This window comes from Orycteropus afer, unplaced genomic scaffold (genome assembly GCF_000298275.1).
Source record: "Orycteropus afer afer isolate SDZICR_OR568_19922 unplaced genomic scaffold, OryAfe1.0 scaffold00226, whole genome shotgun sequence".
NCBI classification, from domain to species: domain Eukaryota; kingdom Metazoa; phylum Chordata; class Mammalia; order Tubulidentata; family Orycteropodidae; genus Orycteropus; species Orycteropus afer.
Genome location: NW_006921813.1, coordinates 2,740,261 through 2,747,030, shown reverse-complemented (window position 1 = coordinate 2,747,030; position 6,770 = coordinate 2,740,261). Strand labels below are relative to the sequence as shown.

The 6,770-nt window shown below is 40.0% G+C and overlaps 1 protein-coding gene across 1 annotated transcript in view; it reads right to left on the bottom strand.

Annotated features, from left to right (window-relative positions):
* The window catches only part of AIG1 (androgen induced 1), a 390,941-nt gene that overhangs the window by 367,875 nt on the left and 16,296 nt on the right, over positions 1 to 6,770 (bottom strand). The window lies entirely within an intron of this gene.

Below are 6,770 nucleotides of genomic sequence, written 5' to 3'. Positions count from 1 at the left end.
GGGCTGGTGCGGGATCGGGCAGTGTTTCGTTCTGCTGTGCATGGGGTCGCTATGAGTCGGAAACGACTCGACGGCACTTAACAACAACAACAACAACAACAACAAGAATATGTAATTCACTTTTATTTTCTTATAATATAAATAATAGAAAAATTAATGATGAGATACATAAATGTATTAAGCACTAATTTATTTAAGCCCTGATGCTAGGTGAGATTTCCCAAGAGAATAAACGTAGACTATAAAGAGACGAGAGTCTAGGTCTAATCTCTGGGGCATTCAATATTTATAGGTTAAGAAGAGCAACCAGCAAAGGAAACTAACAATAAACAGCCAGAAATGAACAGGAAAGCCAGGAGAGCAGTTGGCCGAAGCAAGTGTTCAGAGAAAGAGAAAGTGACCAACCAGGTCAAATGTTCCGGAGAGTTTGGGTTAAATGAAAACTCAAATTGGCCATTTTATTTGACACTGTGATGGCATTGATGTCCTGGATCAGAGCTGTTTCAGAGGAGCAGAGTGGGTTTCAGAGAGAATGGGAAAAGAGGAAGTGGAAACTGCCTATAGAAAGTTCTTTCAAGTTTTTCTGAAAATAGAACAAGAGAAATAGGCTGGTATTTAGACGGAGATTCAAGACCAAGATACATTTTATTTTGCTTTGTTTTCTCTTAACTTAGAGATATCATAGTATGTTTTTAGGCTGAAATGAAGCCATTGAAATGGAAAACTGTCTAATACAAGAGAGGAAGGAGCACTCAGCAGTGGAATGCTCCAGTAGCAAGAGATTACGGAGTCCAGTGTGCACTCAGAAGCACAGACAGTTCAACCATCACACCCAGAGGGAAGGTGGGGTGCAAGTTCAGATGAAGGTAGTATGTCGGCAGATTTGACGGTGAGAGAATGTAGCAGTTTCTTTTGATGGCTTCCGTTTTCTTATTGAAACAAGCAGTAAGGTCATCATGTGTTTTGGCCAATCCGAAGGTGTTCTCGGAGAGTTCAGAGTTCAGTGAAGGTGTTCAGTGAGAGGATCCAAGAGGGATGACAAGATTTGAGGACAGAAGACTACAGGAGAAAGAAGCACTATGAGAATAGGAGATTAAACTGACTAGGAAAATGTAGTACTTTGTTGGGCAGCCCAGAGGGCCTGCTTGCTATCTGTGGTCATGAATATCAAGAAAGAACAAACAACATGCTTTGTGGTTACTTTAATCTTGCTTAGCTGCTCAAATGCAGACATGAGCAGGCAGGTACTTAAGTTTAGCCAGGATTATAGATTTTCACTAAGGAAGCAGATTGCTCGACCTTCCTTCTGAGGAGTGGCTGGTGGGCTTGAACCACCAGCCTTCTGGTTAGCAGTCAAATGCCTTAGGCACCAGAACTCTCACCAGAGCTCAGTTGGGTCTAAAATTTCTGCTACAGCATAATATCTCTGAGAAACTCTCCCAGAACAAACAAACACAAAGTTATCTTCTAAACATATTCTGCGTCTCAGAGGCCATGTCCTTTTCCATTATACTCAGGATTCTGAACTGTTTTCTAAAAATTTTTATTTCCTTTTGCAAAAAGCACATGGAGTGGCATTGTCCTCTGACCTCCTCTAACTTCTCGAAGAGGAGAAAGAATCACCATCAGCAACAGCCCAAGGCTTAAAATCTGAGATGATGCCTCTAAAGCCTATTTCCAGTTTCTGGTTCAGAGATAACATATCTGGAAAGACTTTGTTTGTTTGTTTGTTTGTTTGTTTTGTTCCGAGTGTGGGGCATGATCTGGGAGGTACTCAGAGTGTTGCCAGATTGGAGACTGTAAAACACAGAAAACAATGTGGCAGGAAGGTAGTAAGAAATGTACTAACAGAACTGCATTGCATCCTGGGAGGTCAACATATACAAATTAAGTGTTGTAGGTTCTTTGCAAATAGGAAGAGCCCGTTTCTGAGGCCAAACATGCTGCCACTCTCCAGGCTTTTGACCAACTCTGATAACAACTGTCCTTCCCACAGCACTTACTACTTCTCTGCTGGGTTCCATAACCCAGGAGTCTTGACACAGAACTCACAGACAATACTTCTGTTTACAGGGTTTATTAGGGAAATAACAACTTACAATTCAGGTTTAGCAACATGCTCTGTATTCAATTCAAGCACAAAGGCACATTTCTTTGGCCCTTCACCTATTGGCCTGGCCCCTGCCCGGCTCAAGCAAGTATTACAAAGCTCTTTTAGCTCTGTTGAAAGGTACACTTCGGTGAACCCCACTCCACCACCAAGCTTCTGTCCAACAGCACTCAACTTTCTCGCTCTGTGGCCGGCTAGTCCACTGCTCTGTCTAGTGCTGGTTGTCATCTCTCCGTCATCTCTCCACCGACTCTCTGCGCAGGGATCTCTGGTCCAAGGATGCACTCCACTCTTGGCTTCTCTTTCTTGATGACAGTGAGATCCTCCTTTCCTCTAAACTCAAGGACTTATTTTAAGCTTAGCCACTTAACAAAACTGACCAGTCTCAACATTAGGGTTCCATACACCTTATTGCCATGGCCCCACCCCAACAAGGGCACCAAGTACCTTATTTACATTACTAACATGCTAGCCAATCCCCTTAATGGGCCACAAGCACCTTCCATTTGCATAGTTCAACCCTCTTATCTGGTGGGAGTCATGAAGACCATGGCTAGAAAAGCCATACCAAGTAATTCATGGCACCATACCTATTATAAATAACTTTTATTAGTATGCTCATGAGTTTTGGGTATGATATATCCTTTCCTCTGTTCTGCAGTAAATGTCAACAGTTGCATATAGTTTGTTTTTTCTATATACTCAGCTTTGAACAAGAAGAGCATTATCTAATACCAGTATATTTCAATAGAGAGAATACATAGAGTAAACCAGGAGTCACTCTTTTACTTGGGTGTTATACCCGTCCCAACCCATGTACCAATCCATGGTTGGATAATATGTACAAGTCTAGCTCAATTTAGTTCTGTTTAGTAAGTTTCTGTGCAATGAACCACTGCTGTACTGAGAAGGCATTTTTCCTCTACTTATTGGCTGGTTACATAACTCTGAAGCAATGAAGGAGATAAAAAAGGAAATTACAAAGCCCGGAATAGATTGCTGCTGATAGGTTCCTCCTGTTTGCACAGAACCTAGAACACTTAATTTGTATATATTTTACCTCCCAGGATGCAATGCAGTTGTTAGTACATTTCTGCCACACTGTTTTCTGCGTTTTATAGTCTCCAATCTGGCAACACTCTGAGTATCTCCCAGATCATGCCCCACCACACTCGAAACAAAACAAACAAACAGAGTGTTTCCAGATATGTTATCTCTGAACCAGAAACTGGAAAAAGGCTTTAGAAACATCATCTCAGATTTTAAGATAGCAATATTGGGGGCTATCAATTACATATCTGAAAACTTCTTCATCTCTGGCTTTCATGGGCCTATTCTTTCATTCTAGAAACAGGTTAGCTATAAGTTCTGTTGGAATTTTGTTTTTTCTTTCTACATTATTGTAGGATATACAACAACCTATCCATTGCAAATACTTTTTCCACCCATTTAAATGGCAGTTATACACATGGACTTAACCAGAGGGAATAAACAGGAATCAAATTGGTTACATCAGTAGAAAAATACAATAGAAAAGCTCAAAATCATCAGTCAGAACAAGGCTAGGGGCTGGACGTGAAAAAGACCATTAATCGCTCTCATGCAATTTTAAGGTGAAGTTAAATAAAATTAAAACCAGTCCATGAGAGCCAAAATATGACCTTGAATATATTGCACCTGAATTTGGAGACCATCTGAAGAATAGATTCCATGCATTGAACACCAGTGATCGAAGACCAGATGAGTTGGATGACATCAAGGGCATCACACATGAAGAAAGCAAAAGGCAGGAGAGAAAGAAAAGACCAAAATGGAAGTCAGAAAAGATGCTGAAACTTGCACTTGAATGGAGAATAGCTAAAGCAAATGGAAGAAATGATGAAGTAAAAGAGCTGAATAGAAAATTTAAAAGGACAGCTCGAGAAGACAAAGTAAAGTATTATAATGAAATGTGCAAACCCTGGAGTTACAAAAACAAATGGGAAAAACACACTTGTCATTTCTCAAGCTAAAAGAAGTGAAGAAAAAAATTCAGGCCTTGAGTTGTGACACTGAAGGATTCTATGGGCAAAAAAGGTTTTTTTTTGTTGTTTTTTGCCCATAGAACCCGCAAAGCATCAAAACAAGGTGGAAAGACACAGAGCCATTGTATCAAAAAGAATTGGTTGATCATATGGTAGCATATGATCAAGAGCTGATGGTATTGAAGAAAGAAGTCCAAACTCCACTGAAGGAATGGGTGAAAAACAAGGCTCCAGGAATTGCTGGAATATCAACAGAAATGTTGCAACAAACAGAGGCAGCGTTGGAAGTGCTCCCTCATCTATGGCAAGAAATTTGGAAGGCAGCTACCTGGGCAATTGACTGGAAGAGATCCATATTTGTGCCCATTTCAAAGAAAGGCAATCCAACAGAATGAGGAAATTATGGGACAATAGCATTAATATCTCATGCAAGTAAAATTTTGATGGAAATAATTCAAAAATAATTCCTGCAGTACATTGACAAGGAACTGCCACAAATTCAAATCAGTTTCAGAAGTGGACATGGAACTAGGGATATCATTGCTGATATAAGATAGATCCTGGCTGAAAGCAAAGAATGCCAGAAAGTTGTTTACCTGTGTTTTATTGACTATGCAAAGGCATTAGACTATGTGCATCATAACAAATTATAGATAATATTTGTAAGAATGGCAATTCCAGAACACTTACATATGCTCATAAGGAACCTAGACATAGACTAAAGAGGCAGTCATTTGAACTGAACAAAAGGAGTCTGCATGGTTTAAAATAAGGACAGGTGTGCTTCAGGGTTATAGCTCTGCACCATACTTATTCAATCTGTATACTGACCAAATAATCCAACAAGTAGGACTATATGAAAAGAATGTGGCATCAGCATTGGAGGAAGGCTCATTAACAACCAACAATCTGCAGTATGCAAATAACACAACCTTGCTTGCTGAAAGTGAAGACTTGAAGCACTTACTGATGAAGATCAAAGACTACAGCCTTCAGTATGGATTATACCTCGACATAAAGAAAACAAATATCCTCACACCTAGACCAATAAGGAACATCATGATAAAGGGAGAAAACTTTGAAGTTGTCAAAGGTTTCATTTTATTTGGATCCACAATCAATGACCATGGAAGCAGCAGTCAAGAAATCAGATGACCTATTTCACTTGGCAAACCTGCTGCAAAAAGACCCCTTTAAAGTGTTAAAGAACAAAGATGTCACTTAGAAGACTAACATGGGCCTGACCCAAACCATGGTGTTTTCGGTCACCTCATATGGATGTGAAAGCTGGAAGTGAATAAGGAAGATGGAAGAAAAGTTGATGCATTTGAATTACGGTGTTGGGAAGAATACTGAAAATACCTTGGACTGTCTTGGAAGAAGTACAGCTGGAATGTGCCCTAAAGCAAGAGCAGTGAGAGTCTGTCTCTCATGCAAAGTGTCAGTACAAAAAGGGGGAAAACCCTTACCAAGATGGACTGACACAGTGGCTGCGACAATAGGCTCAAGTACAGCAACAGTTGTGAAGATGGTGCAGGACCAGGTGCTGTTTCCTTCTGTTGTACCTCGGGTCGCCATGAGTTGTTACCAGTTTGACAGCACCTAACAACAACATGATTGTGCATTTCATCCTTTCTGGGTCTTTTATACATAAGTATATCGGATAATCCTCAATTTAATTTTTCATACATAAGTATTTTTTTATAATCCTCAATTAAGGAACGAAATAGAAAAGTGACTTGTCCAAGAAAACAGAGTCAGAAGCAGGACTAGGCTTAAAACTCACAAAGGTTATTACTCTAGGGCTTATACACTTAATTACCAAACTCTCTGTCCTTTGTAAACACTACAGTTAAGCAATTAGTTTCATGCATATGGCTGTTGTCCCTGGTAACATTCACACATGCGCGCGCACACACACATACACACACATGCAATAATTAGCATACTAATACATAACACTTGTTGTTGCTAAGTGCCGTTGAGTCTATTTCTATTGATAGCAATCCCATGTAACACAGAAGAACTGCCCCCAAAGGATTTTCTTGACCATAATCTTTACACAAGCAGACCCCAGGTCTTTCTCCCATGGAGTAGCAGGGCAGGTCTAAACAGCCAAATATTCAGTTAACAGCTAGCTGCTTAACCATGTGTGTTACCAGGGCTCCTACACAACATTTATTAAGCATTTATTATGTGCCAGACATTGGATTATTTGATTAGCATACATTAGATATCATTTAATCCTCACAGCATGGGGACAGATACTATTATGTAAAGATAGTGCTATTGCTAAGTGGATTATTATTCCCATTTAACAAATGAAAGGAAAAAAAAAGTCTTAAAGAAAGTAACAAACTTTGTCAGAGGCACGCAGCTGGTAGATGCAAAAGCTGAGATTCAAAATGAGTTTAACTTGAGCTCGGGCACTCACTCTATGCTATATAGCCTATATTTAATAGGTATATAACACGTTGTATATAAGTCTCCAAGAAATCAGCAGTGTATCTTGCTTAACTCAAATTAACTCACTGCTGTGGAGTCAGATCCGACTCATAGCAAGCCCTCCTTGGGTTTCCGAGGCAGTATCACTACAGAAGTAGATTGCCCAACCTTCCTTCTGAGGAGTGGCTGGT